This window comes from Dermochelys coriacea, chromosome 9, assembly GCF_009764565.3.
Source record: "Dermochelys coriacea isolate rDerCor1 chromosome 9, rDerCor1.pri.v4, whole genome shotgun sequence".
NCBI classification, from domain to species: Eukaryota; Metazoa; Chordata; order Testudines; family Dermochelyidae; genus Dermochelys; species Dermochelys coriacea.
In genome coordinates, this window is record NC_050076.1 from 91,726,073 (window position 1) to 91,750,581 (window position 24,509).

A 24,509-nucleotide genomic window follows, 5' to 3' on the forward strand; every position below is an offset into this window, starting at 1 on the left:
AATAGAACTCCCCTCCCCCAATCCTCAGTTACTGCCTTAACCAGGAGCCCAGCCTTCCTCCCAACTTTGTTTCCTGTGCCATGAATGTCACAGTTTCAGGGTAATAGCTCCTGCATCCCCTCCCTCCATGGGCCACTCCAGGAGTGCTCAGGCAGGGCTCAGATCTCCAGCCATCACCTGTCTCTAATCTCCAGCAATCATCTGTCTCTGGACAGGCCCCTCGTCCCACTCCCGGCTGAGCAGGGGATGGGGGTTTATGCCCTGCCTTATACTGATGTCCCCAGTGTGCCAGTGCATTGCTCTCTCTCTCCAATGGCCTTGAACAGTGTATTGCTTGCAGTTATAAGTTACCACACAGCTCTTTGTAAGCATGCATATTTATTCTTAAAGTAAAAGCATCATATAAAAAAACAACTAACAAATTTAGAGACACTAAACATAGGAGCCACCCTAGGCCTTATGGGGCCCTAGTAGGCCAAAGTCTCTCCAACCCTTCCTCAAAGTGTGAGGGGGCCTCCTTAGACAGAAGGTCCTGTATGGTTGGCGGATCAGAAGGAAGGCATTGTGTCAGTTCAAGCTCATTTTTTTTATATGATAGTCCCTTTCTTTGTCTCTTACTCTCTGGAAAATCCAGCTTGAACCACCCCCAAGAGGGGGAATTTCTCTGGAGTTGTTTACTAGCTCAGGGGTTATCACTCCCTCTTGTTTTAGTTTGTGTAAGAGCTGTGGTAACCCTCCCCGCTGGAGTAGAACACAGTCAGACATAAACCATTCATAAATGTAATGCAGTGAGCCCTGAAGATACGGCGTGGGGTTGCAACGTCTGTCACAATGAATAAAAAGTCTTCCTGATCAAACAGGGCTGAGTTAAATGTTTAATTAAAAAATAAAATTCTACCGTGCTGGCCTCTGTTGCTCCCTAGTGGCTAGTGAAGAGCAATGTGGGACCCAAGTCCAGGTTTTAGTATAGCACAAATGTAGGCAATATTTTAGCTGAAAGAATCTCTAGCGGTGGCTCACCCTCTCTAGAACTGAGTTTACTCTGGGTTAATTGCAGGTGGATTCTCTCCAGAGCTATGAGTGTCCCTCAGTGTTTGCCAGAGTGAAGAGTCTCCTACCATTTAAGAGCCCCGCTCCCCAACCCTGCATTGCACCCTCAGGGGTTTATTCCTCTTGGTCACTGCTCCCTACCCTGCTTGCCAGTGTACAGATGATAACAAGCAAGTGCCCCTGGGGTGCAGAACTCTCCAGATTCCCTCTTTAAGGCTAATGCCAGAGCAAGCAGAGTGATCTGCAGAGAGAACACACGTGCGCCCCCTTGCCCCTGATTTATTAGTGGGTCCTTCTTGCCCCACTTTATGGCTTTCTTACCTAGCCTAAAGTCACAGGGCAGCTTGGCAGTTTAGCAGGGGGGTGGGAAGCGATGCACTGTACCAAGTACCCCAACAACTGCCTCCACCGTGGGCTTCCTGCCCCGTGCCATTGAGCCTGGCCCAATCCTGAAGTCCTGGTGTGAGTAAATCACAGGGTGCTCTGCCTGGTTAGGGGCTGCAGGATTGGTCCCTGGGAGTCACGGGGCACTCTGCCTGGTTAGGGGCTGCAGGATCGGTCCCTGGGAGTCACAGGCGCTCTGCCAGGTTAGGGGCTGCAGGATCGGTCTCTGGGAGTCACAGGGCGCTCTGCCTGGTTAGGGGCTGCAGGATCGGTCTCTGGGAGTCACAGGGCGCTCTGCCTGGTTAGGGGCTGCAGGATCGGTCTCTGGGAGTCACAGGGCGCTCTGCCTGGTTAGGGGCTGCAGGATCGGTCTCTGGGAGTCACAGGGCGCTCTGCCTGGTTAGGGGCTGCAGGATCGGTCTCTGGGAGTCACAGGGCGCTCTGCCTGGTTAGGGGCTGCAGGATCGGTCTCTGGGAGTCACAGGGCGCTCTGCCTCGTTAGGGGCTGCAGGATCGATCTCTGGGAGTCACAGGGCGCTCTGCCTGGTTAGGGGCTGCAGGATCAGTCTCTGGGAGTCACAGGGCGCTCTGCCTGATTAGGGGCTACAGGATCGGGCCCTGGGAGTCACAGGACCCTGAGACTGATTGCTCCAATGCAGAGGACCCTCTGTAGTTAGTGCCTTAAAAGCCACGGGACGGATGCTGCTCCCATTGGATGCAGTGGGATTTCAGCCATTGACTTCAATGATGTCCTGCACTGCAGGCCAGACTGGCCCAAACTGGGAGATAGCAGGCTCAGCCAGCAAAGGCTCCAGCGATATGTAGCTGCTCACAAAAGCGACACGTTTGCTCTTCAGCCGGTTGATTGATTCCCCAACAGGGTTTAATAATGGTTTCTTTCCTCGTCATCTATCCATTGAGAGGAGTTTATTATTAATCCTTCCCTATGTCTAAACTCTGTTCTTCCATCAGTTGCTTTCTGAACCAGGTCTCCAAATCCATGTTATATCTGGTCACATAGGATGACAGCTAGGGGAAAGGTACCTAGCGTGACCTGCATTCACTAAATGACACCATCATCCTCAGCTCCTGGTGTTTGTTTCAAGCACTGTTAGAACTTAAACAAACAAACAAACAAAAAACTCCTCCTTGCAAGCCCTTTATGCAGTTATAGCAATAGGAAGCCCAGGGGCTGAGGCTGGGTGGGAAAGATCAAGCTTGCTTCACAGAGAGATCAGAATATTTCCTTCCTACCTGCTGGGAAACATCTAACTTATTTTATGTCCAAGTGACTTTCTAGCTGAATGCAGCCTGAATTATTGGTGAGATTTTACACTGAAAGTTTAGCGCAGGATTGTTGTAGCTCCAGGATATTAGAGAGACAAGGTGGATGATGTAACATCTTCTATTGGACCAACATCTGTTGGTGAAAGAGACAAGCTATGAAGCTTACACAGACCTCTTCTTCAGGTTTGGGAAACATACTTTGTGCCACAGCTAAATACAAGGTGGAACACGTTGTTTAGCATAGGTAGCTAACGCATATTTCAAACCATTCAAATATCTCTCCACGTTGTATTTAGCTGTGACTCTCTAGTGCATTTCCCAAACCTGAAGAAGAGCTCTGTGTAAACTTCAAAGCTTGTCTGTCTCTTACCAGCAGAAGCTGGTCCATAAGAGATATGACCTCGCCTGCCTTGTCTCTGAAAGTTTAGCTCCATTATGGCAATTTCCCCATTCCCACTTCAGTCCTTAAATCCTGCTTAAAATCATAGGGGGGGAGAGGAAGTAAGGGCATTAATATGATAGAAAAAGTCTTCATCTGTTTATTTCATGACTCCATGCTCCATCAAAAACATGGGCCTGTAGAACCACTTGTTTTCAGTAAACACCTAATTTGCAGGTTCACATTTCCTCTAGTTAACTTAAAACAGATCCAATAATTAAAACATCATCAAAAATCACAGATGTACTAACTCAGGGTTTAGTGGCCACCCCACTTCATACACTTCAGTGAAGAAGGCTTTCGCTCCCCATTCGCATGTGTCACACGCTCACGATGGCGTGGGGGGGGGGGAGACTGATCCAGGCAGGAAAGAAACAAGTGGATATGATGAAACCGCTTCCGGATGCTAGCATTAACACAGGAGCTGACCTTGGAAAGGAGCGCTCCGGTTCAATGCATTAATCAGCTCTGCACCCATCAGCTCCTCATATGCTAGACACCCACTCTTTGCCTGGTCATCTGTGACCATCCCCTGCCTCTGATTCCTCCAAGCCCTGCTCTGCACAGACACATAGCTCCTGTCTGCCCCAGTGAGTTACCCTCAGCTGCCCCATGGGACGAGGGAGGCAAAAGTGCCTGATCGGATACCCCTGGCTACTCTCAGTGCTGGGTTGGATGCCTAAGAAGGCTCATCCTGAAATTAACAACCCAAAGCCAGTGACCCTGCCAGACCTGACTGGAAGGGAAGCCCTGGCTTTCTAACCATTGCACGCGTGAAAGAGGCTACTCCCCTCCTGCAAAAAGGGAAACACGGCAGCCACTCCGGTGTTTATTTAACACGCAAGGGCTTTAATGCTGAGTGAAGAGCAGGCTTGCAAGATTACATGGCACCCAATGGGGAGGGTGGGGAAAGCGACCTCAGCTGAGCCTGACTCCGGGTCCAGAAGCGGGCGATCTCTCCCGTGGCCGCTAGACGGCGCTGCAGCCTCGCACTTTCCTAACCCAGAAAGGTAAGTAAGCGAAATGACATTTTTGCTTGGGGAATGGGGACGAGCTGTTTAAACCCAGGATTGCTGGGCTGGACGCCTCTCGCTCCTCACCTGAACTCCCAGATCCAAGGGGGCAGCCTAGGCACCGCGGGGTGACCTGGTTTCTGCCTCTTCCCGTGGGCAGGCGGCTGGCTGGAGAGATGGCACAGCCAGGGTAGGCGTGAGTGGGGCTCTTGGAGAGGATCCAGGAATGCGATGGGCACAGAGCCACCCAGGAGAGCTCCTCTCCGGCTCAGTGGTTTCTGGCAGCAAGTCCGGGCAGGGCAGTGAAGAGGCTTCCCAGTGCAACCCCCTTCCCCAGCCCTGACTGCGGGGGTCCTGCCTCCGGGCTATTGCTGCACTAGCTTAACTAGGGAACCCGCCGCCCGAGAAGCAGCCCACCCCTTTTGAATCTCTCTCTCTCTCTGTCTCTCCAAAAGGGAAGCTGCCCTGCTGGATTTGCGGCTGTCCGGGGGACAAGGCGCCTGTTGGATCTGCTCCTAACTCGAGCCATGGCCACAGCCAGCGCCAGGACCGTGTAACGAGCAGCCCCGCTGACTGGAGTGAAATCAAGGAAGCTGCAACTCCAGGCATTTGCTCGGGCTGGGGAAGTTCTTCATCAGGTCCTGTCCTTGCCCCGGCTGGTGAAGGAAGCTGCCCTCCAGCTCCAAGCCAAGGACTTTCCTTAGGGGGGGGGGTGGTAGGCAGGGTTTCCTCCGGGGTGGGCGCCTGAAGTGATTTCGGCTTGTTAGGAAGGGAACCAAAACCTCCCGAGCATGGAATTGTACTTGTGAGCTCCCTGGCTAACTCCTTGCTGTGCTGTGCAGAAGTAGGTAAGCTGCATGCACTTACGCTGGGGTGTCCTGGCCTCTACACGATTGCATGGGGTTATTATTATTATTTATTATTATTATTTTGGGGGGTAAGAGCCTCTTTTGAATCGTGCCCCCACGCATTCGTGAAACGTTCCCTTCAAACTTTGTGAGCCGGTGGCCGGATCGTTTTGTTTCTAAGGGGATAATACATTCCCCCCCCCCCATCCCCGCCCCTGCAAAATTGCTTTAGAAGCCTTTTATTTTTAAAAAGACCTCTCCCTCCTCACAATAATGGCTTTGGTTTGCCTCTGTCACTTAAGGGAGGGACTATTCCCCCCACTGCTTTAGAGGCTGTTAATGCTGATCTAAACCTTTCCAAAAAGTCCCAAACCGTTCCAAAAAGAGAGAGGAAAAGTTCTTCTTCCCCCCCCCCCCACTCCCCCCAAATGTGGACCAGCAAGTCAAACCCAAAGCACGAAAAACAACCCCCTTGCGGATGCTTGTGATTTGCTCTCCTGTGATCCACACTAATCTTTTCTCCGCCCCCCCCCCCCCAGATAGTGAAGTTAGTAAACTGGTGACTGATGCTGCCAATAAATCTGCGGCTCTGAGGACTGAAGAACATTGATTTCTGCCTTAGATAATGCCATTGATTAGGGGCATGACTGGAGATGGGCTCTCAGCAAAGTTTGTTCTAAAGTCTGTCTGTGAGGCTGAAAGAGAGGGGGAAAGTGTCTGGAAAAAGGCACCTCTGTTATGCCGGCTTTTGCCCTTGTTCCTTATTTTCCCCCTCTGTTTTTCCTTTGTAAGAATAGCACAAAGAAAATACAATGTATGTTTCATGTGAGATGTTATAAATGTGCGTATTACATATGGGGCAAAGGATAGGTGCCTGTTTATATATTGTATATTGGAGTCATCTTTACCATCTCTTCTAATGATGTTCATCTGGCGCCTGATCCAAAGCCCACTGTTAGTCAATGAATTTTTGCATTGACTTCAATGGGCTTTGGCTCAGGGCCCTGATCCATTATTGTATCCTTAGTGACTTAGGTAGCGGCACCATAAGCCTGGAAGCTGCTGCCCAAGGTAAAGAGTGCTTGGCAATATGTTAATCAAATGCTGCTGCAAACCCCAGAAAGGAAAACGTTCACTGGCTGGGAAGTTATTGCACACTCGAGGAAACAGGCGGTTCAGGCGGGTGGGGAATCTCCTGGCATCTCCCCTATAAATAGATCCCTGCCCCACGTAGCACATGGCCATCCCTCTAGAGCGCTGTTATTTCAATTAAAAAAACAGAGTCTCTGCTCAGCGCCTGTGCTTTCTATTCTGGGTTAGTTACAGTTCTCCCACTTCCTTCTGAATCCTCCAAGAAGGGCTGCAGGACTTTAAAGGCAGCTGCTGGTGACCACACAGATCAGTTCAGTCTTTCTGAAAGTGGCTCGTGGAGTCAAGATGGATCATAGACTCATAGACATTAAGGTCAGCAGGGACCATTACGATTATCTAGTCTGAACTCCTGCACAATGCAGGCCACAGAATCTCACCCACTCACTCCTGCAATAAACCTCTCACCTATGTCTGAGCTATTGAAGTCCTCAAATCATGGTTTAAAGACCAGAGGGTGGGTGGCTTAAAATAACCCCCCTCCACCACCCGGTTAGTTATAACAGCAAAGGATCTAATCCCGGTAGGTATGGAAGCTGCAGGTACACAGTACCTTTCAGGATCAGGCCCCTTAGTGAAAGAAACACATAAGAACATTCATATCTCCAAGGGAAGACTACATCACTACTGAGAGGCTAGTTATTTAGCACAGTTATGGTGCTAAATAAACTGGCAAAGAGGACTCAGCCAGGGTTTTCAAAAGTGAGCAGTGATTTTGAGGGGAGAGGGTACCATTGGAGATGTCTTAAAGGGTCCTGGCTTTCAGAATGTTGACCCCCCAACCTTCTGGAAATCAGGCTCCTTTAAGATGTCTCCAGTGTGTATGTGGAAATTGGGCCACCCAAAATCACTAATCAGGTGGGCTAACACCTGTCAGTGCTTCTTCACTGGGGCCTAATCCAAAGCCTGTTGAAGTAATTGAAAAGACTCCCATTGAATTCAATAGGCTTTGCATTGGGCCCTACATGCATGTGGCTGATGCGGCCCGTCACTATTGATGCTTCCAATACGGGGCCCCATTTGATGATGTGAAGTAGGATACCTGGCCAATAGAAAGCCTAGAAATCAGTGTGTTTCAATGGGTAAATCCTAAAACATAAAATCTCTGTGTATTGTGTGGGCTAACCTAACAAGTGTTCAGTGGGCCAAAACTGATACCTCATGTTACAACGTCTAGGAAAACCTTGATTTCCAATGCTTTCTAAGGGGAACTCATTCTTTCAGTTCTGCTTTGCGGCATCAAATTGTTCCATTTGCTTTTAGCTTCTTAAAAAATTAAGGTGCACGGAATTCCTTTGTAGGAGCGATTGGCATGCACTGGGTGTGTTATGCTGTGGCTTTCCTTCTTGACTCTGAGCCTGCATTCCTTGGAAATCCAACCCTCGATCTGAACTCACTGGAATGCAAGACAAGGCTCTAAGAGTGAAGGAGCGAGGAAAGGACAATAAAGGCACCCTAGAAACCCATGGAAAGGCTCCCATTGAAATTCATTGGCTTTGGATCAGGCCCTGTATGTGTTCACAGGAGCACTGTCACTATAAGCACTTTGAAAGGGACTTTAATTTATACGCAATGTTAAAATGTGGGTGTAGTAGGCTAGCAGTATCATCTTGAAACATCTTAACCTTGAAAGCAGGTGGCTCGTTTCCCTACCTGGAAATAAAGGAAATAGGGAGGGGCACTCTCTTGAGAGGATCTAGTGGATGGGCTGAGCAGACCTGAGATAGGAACTATAGGAGCAGCTAAGCTTGGGAGAAGGCTTCTGCTGACTAGTGTGACTAACTTGGCTAATGCCAGACCTGAGGCAGGGCGTGAAGTTGGGAAGATGTTGGCTTGCAATGAGTCAAAGTTAGCTGTGGGGAAGCTTGGGGGTGCCGAGGTTTCCGGTATTATCTAGATGTTGGGCTATCTAATCTGACTGAGCTAAACCTGCATAAAACAAGTGTCTGGCTGGGGAGAGGTTGAGGAGTGAGAAGTTACTTGTAAGTGAACAAAAATAGTCTCTCTTCTGCATTTTTCTACCTTTTCAGAACTGGAAGGTCCCGGGTGGGATGCTAGTGGGTAGAAAATCAGTGGAGCCCTGGGTAGTAGTAACTCCTTGGGAGTTTTACTTATCTCCTATCTCCTCCCCTTCTCTGTGCACAGGAGGAGCTGTAGTCTCTAGGCTGATTTCTTGGCTTCTCTGAGTCCCTCCCTGTTGCCAGGCTGCAGCTTGCACCTAGGTCTCATTAAGGAGAAAGTGAGACTGTCATGTACAAATGAGCAAGGAGAGACCAGCCCTACCCTCCAAGTGAGATCCTTTCTAGCTGTTATTGGTGGTCTAAGCCAGCAGCTAAAGAAATCCTTTTAAATAAGGATATTGAGTGGAAGGTAGTGTGTGTGTGTGTGTGTGTGTGTATTGAAAGCCCTTTAGCTTTTCCCGTCAATTTCCAGAAAGGAAAAGCAATAAGAGCAGGTAGCATGTTGAGACCTATAACTGTTCTTGTATGATGTTCTGATGTGTCAACTACAGCACCTTGACCTCCTCAGGGCCTGGAAGCTAGTCTTGGCGACTAGATAGCCACTGAAGGGGAGAACCTCCTGCAAAGCCTCTGCTATACAACCCCCATCTTGGTATGCAGGCGGCGGAGTCCCCCTCAGTGCACCAGAGGCTGGTGCCACCAGGCTTGGAGACCTCCTGGATTACAACTGGGAGGGCTGGGGGGACCCTGTGGCACTTGGCTGGCACATGGGGCTCTCTATCCCTCATGTCCCCCATCACGGCCTCTAGGAGGTGAGGGCAGCCCTACCGCCCACCTCTTGCATTTTTCTTGAATGGATCCTGCAGAAGGGTGCTCCCCAACCCATTCCTCAGGTCAGCCCTTGGGACCTTAACATTTGGCCTCTGTCCCGTGAGCCTCCCTGGTCCCCTGCCCCATTCACCATCTGAGGGCATGTCTACTTACCTCCAGAGCAATCGATCCAGCGGGGGTCGATTTATCGTGTCTAGTGAAGATGCGATAAATTGACCGCCGAGCACTCTCCTGTCGACTCCGGTACTCAACTGGAGCGAGAAGTACAGGTGGAGTCGATGGGGGAGCATCAGCAGTCGACCTACTGCAGTGAAGACACCGGGGTAAGTAGATCTAAGTACGTCGACTTCAGCTACGTTATTCACTGAAGTTGCGTAACTTGCGTAGCTGAAATTGTGTAACTTAGACCGATTTCCCCCCCCCCCCCCGGCCTCAGGTGGCTGCGAGGCAGGGTCTGGTGGCTCCTCCCCTTAGTCTGGGGGGAGGAGCCTTTAGATGTGGGTGGGCACAGAACTTTAATAGGTGCAGTGCCTTGAAGGTGTAGGCTATAAGTGAGCACAGCTGAGAGCGAGCAGCCTCATTCTTCTTTGCCTTGAATCATTCGGAGTTATTTGCATTTGTGCAACATGCTGACCTTGTGATGGGCCCAGGGATGCGTGATGCCAAACAGTAGTGCAGCATTGGCCCAAAGGTCTCTCTTGGTACAGTAAATTAAAGGAATCTAGGATCTCGCCTGTAGTCTCTCAGCTTTGAGCATTCTTTTTCCGCTGTCATTTGAAAATGGCTGTTATATTTCTCGTTCCCAAGACTCATTGCTGCTCCCACCCAAACCCCACATTGAAAAATGGGATTGATTATGTCCCACTCCTTCTGACTCCGCCCAGATGCTGGGCAGATGGGCTGTAATCCGAGATGGGCGTTGGTAGGTGCACAAAGATTGATCTCTGGAAATTTCTATTGCACAAGTTTGTGCAGTTGTCCTTTACTGGTGACTCCTCAGTGTGAATGTTTGGTGGAACCATTTGGATTTTCACACATTATTTGATAACTTCAAAGGATCTTGACTTCACCAAACTGTTGGCAATTGGCATTTAGTGGGAGGAAAAAATCTGGCCTGTATATATAACCTTCATGAGGAACTTCTCCAACTAATAGTGCCTTCTCATTAGCTCTGGAATGAAAGTGCTCCTTCGTTTTCTTTTAAGTATTCCATCAATTCAAAACTATTGGCTCCTCTGGAGCTGGCTTTTCTGCACAACGCTTTGCTTTTGGGGGTTGGATGTGGTGCTGTGCATGCACACACTAGAAAACTCCAGGTATATTCCAATGAAAGCTTCCGGCAGCAGCGTTTATATCTTATTGTGTGCAGCGGAACAAGATGGGCTTGACTCTGTACTGCTGCACTGTAGCTAAGAACAAGGGTCTTGGCAAGCGATGAACTAGGTTCCATCTCATCTGGGCTTAGAAATTCTGGTTTGAAGGTGCCAATGCCTGAGAGGGCAGGTGGGGGAAGCAGCACAAAGAACCTCCCTCGTATATAAGGGGCAGTCGTAATCGTAATGTAGAGTGCAGGCGCTGGGCACCTGTAAAGGAGCAGGAAGGAGTGGGTGAGGGTGGGGCTGCGTTGCCACAGGAGCCAGAGAGGGTCAGGATAGTGGGGCTTCTGCAGCCTAGGTTGCCGGGGAAAGAATTTTAGCCAAGTCACGTACGCTGCTTTAGTATGGCCAGTGGTTTAATGCCAGGACGTGGCTCTTTAGGAATGTCCACGTGCAAGCAAGGGTGCGATTGAAGGTGTTCGAGGGCTTTCCCTTCACCCTCCCACTTCCCAGGTTCTTGTCACACAGACAGCAAGCAGCAAAAGACCAGAAGTCCGAAGCGCAGACAATGCAATGTTTATTGGAGTTAATTTCCAGCAAGCATGATTCCAATTTTCCGACTTCCTGTTTGACCCCAGTTTGTATAGTCATATTCTCAGCTATACCTTATCCAATCATTTTACTGAAATTTAACTAACCATTCCTAACATATTTTAACATAATTCTCTAACCAATTATTTCCCACTACTCTAATTAACGTATACCAGAAAAATTAATTATACAGCAGACAGAACAATTAAAGAACCAGACAGAGACCATACAGATTAATAATAGAGAATTGGGGACCATAAGGACAAAACAAGAAAGAAATGAGGGTTTCACAACCACAACTATTGATAAGTGAGTTCGTGCCAGACAGAAAGCTATCCAACTAAGAAAAGGAGTACTTGTGGCACTTTAGAGACTAACAAATTTATTTGAGCATAAGCTTTTGTGAGCTACAGCTCACTTCATCAGATGCATTCAGTGGAAAATACAGTGGGGAGATTTATATACACACACAGAGAACATGAAACAATGGGTTTTATAATACACACTGTAAGGAGAAAAAGAAAAGGAGTACTTGTGGCACCTTAGAGACTAACAAATTTATTTGAGCATAAGCTTTCGATGCATCCGATGAAGTGAGCTGTAGTTGTAGGAATGCATGATAGAGATCTTGTAGGTGTTTGTCTCTGTCTGAGGGGTTGGAGCAAATGCGGTTATATCGTAGAGCTTGGCTGTAGACAATGGATTGAGTGGTATGATCTGGATGAAAGCTAGAGGCATGTAGGTAGGAATAGCGGTCAGTAGGTTTCCGATATAGGGTGGTGTTTATGTGACCATCGCTTATTAGCACCGTAGTGTCCAGGAAGTGGATCTCTTGTGTGGACTGGTACAGGCTATTTGCTCCAACCCCTCAGACAGAGACAAACACCTACAAGATCTCTATACCCACCTGCTGAAGTGAAGAAACAGATTGACAGAGCCAGAAGAGTACCCAGAAGTCACCTACTACAGGACAGGCCCAACAAAGCAAATAACAGAACGCCACTAGCCATCACCTTCAGCCCCCAACTAAAACCTCTCCAACGCATCATCAAGGATCTACAACCTATCCTGAAGGACGACCCCTCACTCTCACAGATCTTGGGAGACAGGCCAGTCCTTGCTTACAGACAGCCCCCCAATCTGAAGCAAATACTCACCAGCAACCACACACCACACAACAGAACCACTAACCCAGGAACCTATCCTTGCAACAAAGCCCGTTGCCAACTCTGTCCACATATCTATTCAGGGGATACCATCATAGGGCCTAATCACATCAGCAACACTATCAGAGGCTCGTTCACCTGCGCATCTAGCAATGTGATATATGCCATCATGTGCCAGCAATGCCCCTCTGCCATGTACATTGGCCAAACTGGACAGTCTCTACGTAAAAGAATGAATGGACACAAATCAGACGTCAAGAATTATAACATTCAAAAACCAGTTGGAGAACACTTCAATCTCTCTGGTCACTCGATTACAGACCTAAGAGTGGGTATCCTTCAACAAAAAAGCTTCAAAAACAGCCTCCAACGAGAGACTGCTGAATTGGAATTAATTTGCAAACTGGATACAATTAACTTAGGCTTGAATAGAGACTGGGAATGGATGAGTCATTACACAAAGTAAAACTATTTCCCCATTTTATTTCTCCCCCCCACCCCACCCCCCACTGTTCCTCTGATATTCTTGTTAACTGCTGGAATTAGCCTACCTTGCTTGTCAGCATGAAAGGTTTTCCTCCTTTCCCCCCCCTGCTGCTGGTGATGGCTTATCTTAAGTGATCACTCTCCTTACAGTGTGTATTATAAACCCATTGTTTCATGTTCTCTGTGTGTGTATATAAATCTCTCCTCTGTTTTTTCCACAAAATGCATCCGATGAAGTGAGCTGTAGCTCACGAAAGCTTATGCTCTAATAAATTTGTTAGTCTCTAAGGTGCCATAAGTACTCCTTTTCTTTTTGCGAATACAGACTAACACGGCTGCTACTCTAAAACCTGAAACCTGACAGTGAGAGAAGGCCCACACGCAGGCAGACTGTGATTTTGACTCTTTGTTTTTATACCCCTGTAACTAGCTAAGTGATAAAAATACACCTAAATTTTTAATTATAGGCCTTTACAGACAGGCCTGACTATCTATATTCTAACAGTAGGTACACCAGCCTTTGCTTTAATCTAGCGAGAATGGGTGGTAATAGTAGTGTAGACTTGGTGGCACAGGCATCAGCATATGCTTGCAACTAGGGTAGAAGTGTGCTGGGACCCTGGGGGTATGTACTGTGGTTGCTAGCCTGGGCTGAAGCCTGAGCTGCCATGTCTATGCTGCTGCAGTTCCTTGTGTTGGCTAGATGAAAGTTAGCCATACCTGGGCTATCTGTGCTACAATCACTCCACACAGTGTAGCCACACCCTTAGACCGATTCCAGCAAGCTACTGTGTGAATCCTCTTCTTTCCTGATGCTCATACAAGTGCTTGTGGCTGCTCCAGTAAAAATTCCAGCCTAAAATGCCCGATTCCCTAAGGGAAGTGGGATCAGTCCAAGAATAGATCCGTGGGAAAGCCCTGTAGGAACATTCTTTTGCCGGTGCCATTGAGAAGAGCTTAGGTACATCTTGCCCAAATGGAGCATAATTGGTGCTAAACCCCCTCTTCTCCTCCATGTCTATTTGCCTGTGCACTTCACATGTGGACATAGAAGAGATGGTTCATGAACAATACATTCTGTTCAGGGAAGACTTAGCTAAACTCATCCTGAGTACAAAACTCCATGTGAACAGCACATAATTACTTCTGAGCTGGGCATTACTGAGTGTAGTGCTCATAAAGCATCTATAATGTATGGGATTTACTCACACTCTAGTACATTTGAGCTCTGAGTAATCTCACTTCAAACTGAGGCTGAATTTGAAAATATCAAGGGATTCTAAATCATGAACTGCTATAAAAGTCTTTCAGAGCAACCATACCCAGTATTGTTTCTAAGCCCTCTTCAGACAATGCAACTTTATATTAAGCTGTTTATCAAGAAGTCTTTTTAGAGCTGCTAGGGAAAGTAAGGATTTGAATTGTCTGAACGGTGATATAAAGAAGCAGTTTGATGGCACTTGCTTTTCAGGCTGGTCCATTTAAAAAAATAGACTGTCACTTTCTTTAAGAACTGACGGAGAAATCTTGTCTCCATTGAAATTGATGGAAATCTTTTCATTGACCCCAGCAGTGTCATGGCTTCACCTCCAAGTGTTTTCCTAAGCATTAATTGCCTCAGGTGAAATGCCCACTGAAGTCTCCGGAGACCTTGTTTGCATCAAGATCAAGGGCCAGGTTATATTTTTCTGTGCCAAAGTCAATGAGGGAGAGATAGGGGAAACTCTGTAGGGGTCTCCGGATGGTATTTCCTGCTATTCCTCCTACAAGGGAAAGGGCAGTTTGGGGGCTGTGAAGGAGACTGGAAGGGCACGTTCCTCCAAGGGACGTGTAGGGGACTCTTCATCCGGTACCTCCATGCGGAGGGCCTGGAGGATGGTCAGAACCTTTTTGACAGTTTTTTTCATTGAAATATATTGTCTCGTTAAACCTGAAACATTTCATGGAGACCTATCGATTCTGACAGAGTTTTCACTGGGAACGATTTTGGAGACACCCTGTCCCTCTCTCTGCTGGGAAGTAAGATATTGGCCTTGGATGTGGAAGATTCTGCTCCAGACCAGGGACTTGTCCCTGGATATGTCCCTTTAATGTGAAAATTCTGCTCCCTTTGGTTTCTGAAATTCTAGCAGAGAGAACTTTGGGCCACAGGTAGGATTTTCAAAAGTGCTTGGCATGGACCTACCTCTGCTCCCATTGAAGTCGATGGCTTCAACGGGTCACTGGCTGCAAGGGGACCAAGTTAGGCCAAAGCTGTGGGCTTTCAAAAATGCCAGGCCCTGATAACACTAACGTCTAAGAATTCTTATCTGGATACCTCTTCTTCCTTGTCCCTCACCCCTCACAAAGTCACTCAGCCAGTCATGTTGAGCAGAACTCCACTGCTTCTGTACAGGGCTAGTATGGGTGTAGAATATGGCCCATAGGTGGCTCTTGGGGCTTGGGAAGGCTGCTTTCCTAGGATGGTTCTCCAAGAAGTTGTCTACACTAAATACTCTTGCTGTTTCACCTATACACACTCTCTCTCTCTTCACCTGCCCCATCCCCCCGCCATGTGACTGCAATTATACTGGTATATTCTATTCTGGTTTGGGAACAGAAATAAGATATACCAGTACAAGGTGACTTTATACAGTGAAACTACCTCCGCACTAGGGCTTATACCAGGGGTTGGCAACCTATGGCATGTGTGCCAAACATGGCATGTGTGCCAATATTTAATGGCACGCTGCTGTCTGCCGGACCCGGGCAGACAGCAGCATGCACTAAAAATCCTGCCCGGCTCACTCTTTTCCGCCCCCGCTCTCTCCTTGCAAGGCAGGCAAGCTTCCCCCTCCCCGGCCTCTTCCCCCAGCGTGCTGGGTTCCTGCCCCTCCTTCTCTCCCTCCCTACGGCTGATCAGCTGACAGCCCTTGCTAGGGATGGGGAGAGGGAAAAGTGGAGCCGCAGCATGCTTTCTGCTCCGGGGACCTTGGGGAAGGGGGGTGGAATCAGGGCATATCCCCTCCAGCCCCCTGCCATGAGCCGCTCAAGGCAGGGGGCTGGGAGCACTCCCACGATGCCAGCCCACACCCCCAGCCCTCTTCCCTGACTCCTGCACCTCCCTCATACACACCCAGCCCTCTGCCCTCACCCCTGCACCCCCACACACCCCAGCCCCATGCCCTGACCCCCCCCCCCACAACCACAGCCCTGACTCTGGCACTCCCCACACATTCCCAGCACCCTGCCCTGACTCCTGCACCCCCCAAAAATACCCAGACCCCCCAATGCCCTGACTCTTGCACCCCCCACATCCCCACTACCACCCTGAAACCAAAAGGGAGCTCCTGCAAACACACCACCCCCATTCCCACCTGCACCCCTCGCACCAAATGGGAGCTGCCCAGGTAAGCACTGCACACCCAAACCTCCTGCCCCAACCCTGAGTGCCCTCCCTCATTCTAGCTCCAGGTCAGACCCTGCACCCCAACCCCCAGCCTGCTCCTTCACCCCCAGCCCTGTTCTCAGCACACTCCCACCCTCAGCTCAGTGCAGAGAGAGGAAGAGAATGGCTAGAACCAGGGAGAAGGTAGGTACCCACTCTATGTAGGCAGGGCTGAGATCCCATACTGGCAGCAGGCTGAGCGGGGCCGGCAGCCGGGACCCTGGCTGGAAGGACCCAGCGGATGGAACCCCAGACCAGCAGCGGGCTGAGTGGCAGTGGGCTGAGCCGCTCAGCCCACTGCCGGTCTGGGGTCCAGGCCCCGCTCTGCCCACTGTCGGCCTAGGTGAACGGAACCCCAGGCCGGCAATGGGCTGAGTGGGCCGGCGGTGTAAGATCAGCATTTTAATTTAATTTTAAATGCAGCTTCTTAAACATTTTGAAAACCTTGTTTACATATGACAATAGTTTAGTTATATAATATATAGACTTATAGAGAGAGACCTTCTAAAAAATGTTAAAATGTATTATTGGCACGCAAAACCTTAAATTAAAGTGAATAAATGAAGACTCGGCACACCACTTCTGCAAGGTTGCCAACCCCTGGCTTATACCATATAACTAGACTGGTAAGAAGTCACATCCCCTAACTGATATAATTAGCAGAGTTACTGGTATAATGTAGACTAGCTCTAAGTCTCACCCTCGGTATGCTGTGGCTAGTTTCTAAATAACTTTGGCCTGCCAAGCAGTTAAATCCCATCAGTGGTCTTTAAAATCTCTGTGTCTGATAATCCTCCTTTTACGTTGCCTACAGTAGTTCTCATTGCCTGAGGTACTGTATTGATTAAGCCACATTTTGCAGCAGTAAATGTATGTAGAATATTAATAGCTTCCACTCTGAACAAAAGGCTGTAAATTAATGGGTGCGTTTTGTTGATCTCGTAAACCAGGAGTGCTTGGCCTACAACCTGTAATGTTCCTCCCACAATCATATATTTCAGTTTCAATGTCTATAAAATGGTTGGGTTCAAATTTAAAAGCGGTGACAGAGGATGAGCACGTCTCTATAACTTGTGACAACTGGGGAAAAGGGGTATAGTTGGGACATGCAAAGGCCACAGATTGCTGGAAAATCAAATGAATACATGACAGAACAGTAGTTCTTTGTGGAGCTCTGTGGAGTTTAATCAATGTCACAGCCATTGGAAGTGATTAATGTGTCCCCCACTACCACCCCAATTAGCTGCTTTTCTGCAGCTTCAAGTGCTACAGGGTCTGGGAACAAGTGGAGAAGAGCACAACTGGGGAGCGAGGAGTTGAATTAGGAGACCTAAATGCCAGAATGGCAAACTTTGATCACATTTCAATTTCTTACTGAAGTGAATGTAGCCTGGTCTGTATGATGAGCTCTCAGCACTGTGTCTAGTTGCAATACAAGGTGGGTTGGTTTCTTTTACTAGTTTTGCTAACACGTTCAGAAGAACTGCTCAGGGCTATTGCTAGAATATTTTAGGAAAGTCTCAGGCAATAATCTATAATGGGCAGACACATTAACATTAGTATTTTCATGCCACGAACACTGGAGTCCTTAAGTATTTGGAATGTTAATCTTTTTATTTTTGTTCATGATTTTCAATCATTGCTGTAAATGCAGACTGTAATAGAGAGCCATCAGGTCACAACATTGTCACATCAACATCCTCAGGGCTTTCCCTGTGTAGTATAATCCAACAGTTTTGCTCATCCTGTAGGTTTTTATTGTTTATGCTTTAGTATGACCAAAACCACTCTTTTTGCAGTTCGAAGGCTGTTCTTATTACCTGGGATCTTAAAATCATCAAGGCACAATCCAGCAAGCCCTGGCTCACATGAATAGCTCTTGTTCCTGTGAGGAGTCCTCCTAAAGCCAAAGGAGTTATTTGCTTAAGTTAGGGCCTGCAGGATTGACAGTGTTCCCTCAAACCTCTCTCAACTAGGAATGCACTTGTTTCATAACAGAGACTTGGGGGCACTTGGGTAAAGGAATCTCTCTGCCTAACTACTTCCTGCTCCCTTATTTTGCTTCTTCCCTTCCCCCATTCCTCTTCTATCATAAACTATCATGCACAATATCCTTTTGGTCTGAAGATCAGCATCATTCTGCAAAGGAGTCATTAGCATGTGACCAGTGTGTCTATCCACTCTTCTCAGAACCAAGGGCATGATCCAAAGCCCATTTGAGTCAACGGAAAGACCAATGACGTGAATGGACTCTGAACCCGGCACTAGGAGGACGACCTTCAGGATGCAAGAGCTACCTGAGCCTTGATGATTTCCGAAGAGCTACTTAAGCAATTATGCTGCCTTAGCTTTTGTTCAAGTCTCTGAAAATTCACAGTCCCGGCCTCAACCCAAGTTGATAGAGTAAAATGTCTTATTGTTCCTCTTTCCTTCAGAAAGGCTTCCCCTCTCTCAATGTGAGGAAGAAACACTAAAAGGTATCAAGAGAGCACTCGGGAGGGCAGCAACAAACAGGTCAGCAATCTACAGTGCTATTCATTTGCAAGGATTCACACTAGTCACAGAGAAGTGACACGTTCCTTAGCTGATTGCTAATCCCCTGAGTCCTCCTGTGTGAAAAATTATTAATCTTGCCACTCAATTTGCATTTGAAATCTGTGATAGGGGCAGGAAGTACCTAGACACTTGCACTGCAATTTTTTCTGTATGTCATCCCTAGCTAAAGATGCACAATGCTGAAGTGCAATCACTCATGGCTTGTTGCATTCCTCAAGATAGAGAAGAGATGGGACTTAGCTGTAATGAATATAGAGGTGACTTCTCATGTTTCTATCTGCATTCAGCAGCCTCTAATTCTCATGGATGTGCTACTCCAATAGGCTTGATTCTGCCAGATGCTGAGCATGCTGATTCTGATCCACAAAGTACTTAAGCATGTGCTTAATATTAAGCACATGAACAATTCCATGCCTGGGGCTGACATGCTCAGCACGTGGCAGGATTGAGCCCATACTGACTCATAGCTTCTGCTACCATCCTAGTGTCACCTAATAGAGAGATCCCAGGAATAAATTTAGATGACCCAGTCCTACAGTCCTGTCCTGGCACACTCAAAACACCCACTGAAATCTCATCTATTCTATAGAGGTTTTTGTACTGCCCTAAGGAAACCAATTTAATATTAAAAATACCAAAAATAAATGTGAATCCTGACTTGTACATGGGATTTCATGCTTCCTGGTGCTTTCATACAAGTAAGTAGCCATGTTCTGAAAGAAGCGGGCCATTGAGAGGCATGAGCTGTTTTTCACACCGATGTCACATATGGTAGGTTAGGGGATAGGAGATCCTAAAGAGCTATCAAGGGCTGTTTTTAGTGTTCTGGAGAAATGGTTTAAATTTGACCTTTACTGTTAAATTTTATGCCTGAGGTAAATTAGAAATGTTAACAGCACTTGTTCCTTTATAGGAACACAGTCATGACTACATTGTCTCATTCAGTCCATTTTTTTAAAAGACATTTACAGTGTAACTAAGGCAAAGAACCTCTTCTAGATGTTACAAACTGCAGCTCTAGTCATGGACAAGCAACAGCCTTTTAATGGCAGCATGATTAATGCAAGACAAATATTGAGCATATGATCAGAGCCAGCATTGCTCAAGAGTTAAAAATCCAAGTGAATGTGGTGAGGCTGATTGTGTGGGGGGTGTAACTCTTCTCCTGTGGTGGAAGAACTGGGCCTGAAGCGTTGGTGAATTGTATTCGTGAATCCTGAGGGCTGGGGAATTGGAAAGAATCCATCTGGGCTGAGAGATGGAGTCTTGAGCTGAGTTTTTCTAACATGATTTTGGGTGTCCAGGGGCTCTAATATTTCAGAAAATGCTGAGCAAACAGGTCTCAAAATGGGCATTCAACCTAAACACATCCTAGCTTTGAGCTAGTGAAGGAGATTCACACAGCAGGCAGTGGAAATTGTTAGGAAGATAGGGGTGGGCATATGTGGTGAGAGTAGAAGTGGGGTAGAGGAGATGGATATTAAAAGGTCCCCCCCCGTAAGGTTGCAGTTCCTATTAATCTCTTACTAGTATGAACCTCCCCCCCGAAAGCAATGCCAGTTGACAATGAACGGCTGTTTCACTCATCCTCACTTAAAAGGAACTTTGGATCTCAGATGACCTTATGTGCTGTCTGGATCTCTGAGGCTGGAAGTTGGTGGAGAGAAATAGACTATTCTGTGAATGAGCAGACCTGCCCTGAGGAGTGGAGGAGAAGGGCGTGTCACAGAAACAGGCAAATGGATAGGGATGTTCTGGTAAGTGCTAGAAGAAGCAAGTCTAAGGATTCTGCATGAACTGTTAGGCACATGGTATTTCACAGGAGCTACTTGAGCCTCTGCTTCCAGCTGAGCTGAGCAGCCGTCAAGTATAAAAAGGGGCCTGGTGAAGGCACTGCAGAGAGAGCTTTAGAAACCAGCTTGACACTTGGGATGAACCTCTTCCTGACTGGAAGACTGAAGAGGTAGCTTATGGTGCTAATGCCCACATAGGCAGAGCTTCCAGGTAGGCAGCATTATCATTTCTGTAGTACTGTGATTTGAACATGGTATAAAAGGGTTATTATGGGCTTAAGAGATCAATTAATCTGCCTGCTTCCACCTGGAGGTGGGCCTGGACTGATTAGAAATAAAGCCCAGCTGGGGGGAGAGTAGGGGCTAGCTGCCTTTCCATAAGAGCTGGGTGAGCCAAGTCAGGGGAAGCAAGACCTGGGAGAGGGTCTGGTAAGTAGCCTGAAAGGAAGAAGAAGCAGAGCAGACAGGCTACTGCAGGGGTGAGCTGGCAACCTGACTGGAGACAGGGGCCTTGAGGAGCTGTAACCTGTCTGAGTCCCTGAGCGAGGGGAGGAGTGTGTCAGTCTCTGGACAGTGTGGCTGTTGAAGGACAGGAGCCTAAGACAAGCGTGGGGACAAACTGTAGTAAATGAGATGCGCTTGTGAGGAAGAGGCAGCCAGCTTAGCCTAGCCAGGCTGAAGGTTTGGGTTTTTGTGTGTGAGTATTTTCATTGGACTTCAATAAAGGACGTGAAGCCTCCAGAAGGGGTTAGATGCTGTAAAGTGGTGTGGCTGAAGTGTGCCCAAAGAAGGTGGGAGAAACTGAGGTAAGAGGTGCTGCAATAGGAGGGGGCATGCTGGGGTGTGTTTGCCACAGGTACTGATTGCAGTATTCTACTAGTAGAGGGTGGAGTTTTTGTTTTTGTTTTAAAATACCTTAAAGGAATCAGAGCAACTAACTAGAGTTTTCAAAGGTAGTAGTGACTGATGGGAAGGCTTAGCGGTGAGGGCCGGAGATGGCCCTGAGTGAAGTCTGACAATTTGGAATTTGTGGAAGTTTGGGTCTAGGTCTTCGTCTGAACTCTGTGGCTTGCACTCACCTCTAATGAGGACTCTTCATCAATTATCACGCCTGAGAGCTGAAATTCTAGGTGCAAAATTCTGCTCCCTGTGATGCAGGAGCAGCTGCAACCAGGTTGGTTGGGTTGCCCTATATAACTGAGAGCAGAACCAGACTCAAGTTGTTTGCTTTCAAGTAAAGGTCAATTCAAAATCCACAAGGAAGGGAAAAAATAAACTAGCACTAGAGGAACATGTTTGCTCAATACATATGCTGAAGAGTTCTCTGCCAAAAAAGGGGTGTAATCTGCTCCAGGATCCAGCCCAATACCAACATGGGAGCCCTGTTGCAATACACTTACTTTGAAATAACACTTGCATGGACCAATGACTCAGTGCTGAGATTGTTTCCTCAAACCTGCAGTGATCTCATGGAAGACATGCTCAGCCAGCACTATGCAAGCTCACAGAATTAAGGGGCTGTAAAGTTTTTGCTCCCCATCTCCAAATCCCTACTCCTGGCCTTTAAAAGAGTCCTTTCAAGATTTGCACCATGCCCTTGAAATGGATCCAGTTCTGGATGTGGAGACAGTGCAACACCCAGAGCACCAACGTGATGTGTTCTTGCTCACTTGTGTTACTGAGTAATCATTACCACTAGTTTTAGTTTGTAGTGATTCTTTATCCTGTAATTCTGCATTATCAGTGTGGTCACTGCATGCTTGCAAGTAGCACACTCCTGGAACCACAAGACACCTTGGTTCTAATTTTAGCCTTAAATGTTCATGGCCAGAAAAAGAATGTGAGTTTGTCCGATGATAACTTAGTCTAGAGACTATGCTAGCAACAGTGACATGGATCTTCAAATAGAGATGTATGAAATCTAATTCCATAGCACAGTTTGGATTCAGTCATGTGGCATTTAGATGACTTAAGAGGCTGGTTAAGATGTTGAAGATGCACACTGAATTAGGCAAAAAATGAAATCTTATTCAGTGTTCATGGAGCAACAGAACAAAGAATCCTGCATGACTCCTACCAAGGAGAGCTGAAGATCTTGGATTTGAAATTAGCACACATCCTGTGTCAGTGTGTGGTGGCTTTTTTTTGTTTTTGTTTTTTTTGTGCTCTTTTCTCTTTCTCCCCCACCCCACCCCTTCCTGGTAGGATTCAGGTGTGTATAAAGAGGCCTGTGGTCTGCAGTCCATTATAGAAGACAGTGTGATATAGGAAACCAGCAATAAGAGAGAGGCAGCTCAAAGTTTGAGGTAGCAAAAGGAGAGGAGCAGGCTGATAGAAAAATCCTCATTAAAATTAAAAGCCTTGGAAAGTAGAAAAATAACATCAAAAGAATGGAACATAAAACATTATATCTAGAGTACTGGCAAAAAGACAAAAGAATTAGTGTTGCCAGTTCATGCTTTGTGTGAAGAAATGGTAACTTATTTCCCTGAGACTTCTGAGCAACAAAACCTGACAATTGGAGACTGCCAAAGAGGTGGGGTTTTGTTTTAATGAGCACCTTCTACATCTCAGCTACTGTGGAGAAACCAGAGTCCATAGAGCCTTGTGGAGCATCGGCAAATCACGCTTTGCATCTGAAAAGCAAACTACAGAGTGGAGTCACTAATATTGTTATATAAAAATGCAATTTTTATAAGGATGAGAACAAAACCTAATTTTATGGAAAAACAAAGCCGTGGAGCCCAATATAGACAGACAACAGCGTAGGCATCTGTACAGAATATTAATTGCTTATCCCCATTTAAAATACTTCTCCCGATCATTTCTCTGGGGATCCTTTTGAATCCAGGAAGCTGTTGGAGCTCGGGAGAAGGAGCTCTTAAAGAAAAGAGGAGAATATTTCACCAGACTGTATTTTCAAGGGCAGGAGCGGAGTTAGGAAGAGAGGATTGAACATTTCACTGCAGAGAAGGGGGTGTAGGCTGACTTTGAGCAGAATATCAGATTTGAGACTTTTGTCAGGGGAATGGGTGGTATTTATGCTACATTGCAGCTTGGTTCTCCTGGTCTTGCCCGTTGCTTACAACTCTGAATTGGACAGCTGCCTGAACTCTGTGGTCTGCTCTCGTGCATAGTATTCGGGGGAGGGAGGAGAAAGATTTGTTCTATACTGAGTTGAGAAGAGGGGGCAGGTTTGCCTGTTTCCTCTAGCCACACCGAATAATGTGTTACTATCAGAAATGTTCAGTCTCCTCCCACCCTCCTTTCCAGGTGGTGGAGTCTCAACCAAAAGGGCCAGCTTCAAACTATCTAGGGGTTCCTATGGATAACTTTTGTCTCTAGTCCCCACCCAGAAACTTGGGAAAACTAAATAAATATTCTCTTGGAAATCCGGGGTAGCTGATATCTCCCCACTCATAAGCCGAGTCAGTGAATGAAACAAAGAGAATTTTCTGGGGAGGAGGGGGAAGAAGGGGACACAGAATAAACTTGGGGAAGCCAATAATCAACTATATATTCAGACTCCCAACCCCAGGGTATCTTGGCAATAGTCTTAAATTCAGTCCTCCACTCATGGGAAGAACATCTAATCAAGTAGTGTGCTTCTGAAATAGCCACTTTCCTTCTCCACTGTACCCCCACTTTCTGTTTTGTTGTCTGGACTGGCAGTGGTCAGGCAGATCCCTCTCCAACCTGTAAGCGAAGAGCTCCCTGGCCTGCTCTGGGGGATCCACCACTTAATGCTTTGGTAGTGATGGGAGGTGGGGGGGGGCCCTCAATGGAGTTCTTCAGCTATGCTGCTGTCCTCTGTGGCTTCAGCAAAAGCTGCCTCAGACTTCGCAGCTGCCCCTGCACCATCAGCCACCTCTTAACAAAAGCTTTCTTTTCATATGCCTTCAGAGAGGGACAGTCCATGTATCAGACCCTGGACAGAGTCCTTGCCACCAGGAATGTTCTCCCACCAGAGATAAGTCCCCTGCTGTCTACCTTTGTCCAGGCTCTGCTGCCTAGCCATGCTAGAGTGTAGTTTTGACCCCTCACCCCAGGTATGCTTGATGCAGTTCTCATGTACATTTGTTAAAATGCTGTTATCCCAGTCAGGTATTACCCCCCCAAAGTTAAAAATTAACTGCATTTTGACTAACGTTCCCCCAAACTGTGTCAGAACCAAATGCAAATGCAGCCTGGCCCATTCAGTCACTTCTCCTG

At 47.3% G+C, this 24,509-nt stretch overlaps 1 protein-coding gene across 6 annotated transcripts in view; it reads left to right on the plus strand.

The window, feature by feature from the left end:
* Window positions 1-4,196: 4,196 nt before the first annotated feature.
* IL1RAPL2 (interleukin 1 receptor accessory protein like 2) overlaps window positions 4,197-24,509 on the plus strand; it is a 569,055-nt gene continuing 548,742 nt past the window's right edge. For 2 of the 6 annotated variants that reach the window (XM_043492438.1, XM_043492441.1), the window contains exon 1: window positions 4,197-4,369. The gene's annotated coding sequence lies outside the window, so the exon portion shown is untranslated. Of the gene's footprint in view, window positions 4,370-4,628; window positions 5,022-24,509 lie in introns of all 6 variants that reach the window. The other 4 variants (XM_043492439.1, XM_043492440.1, XM_038417782.2 and 1 more) reach the window with 3 other exon arrangements.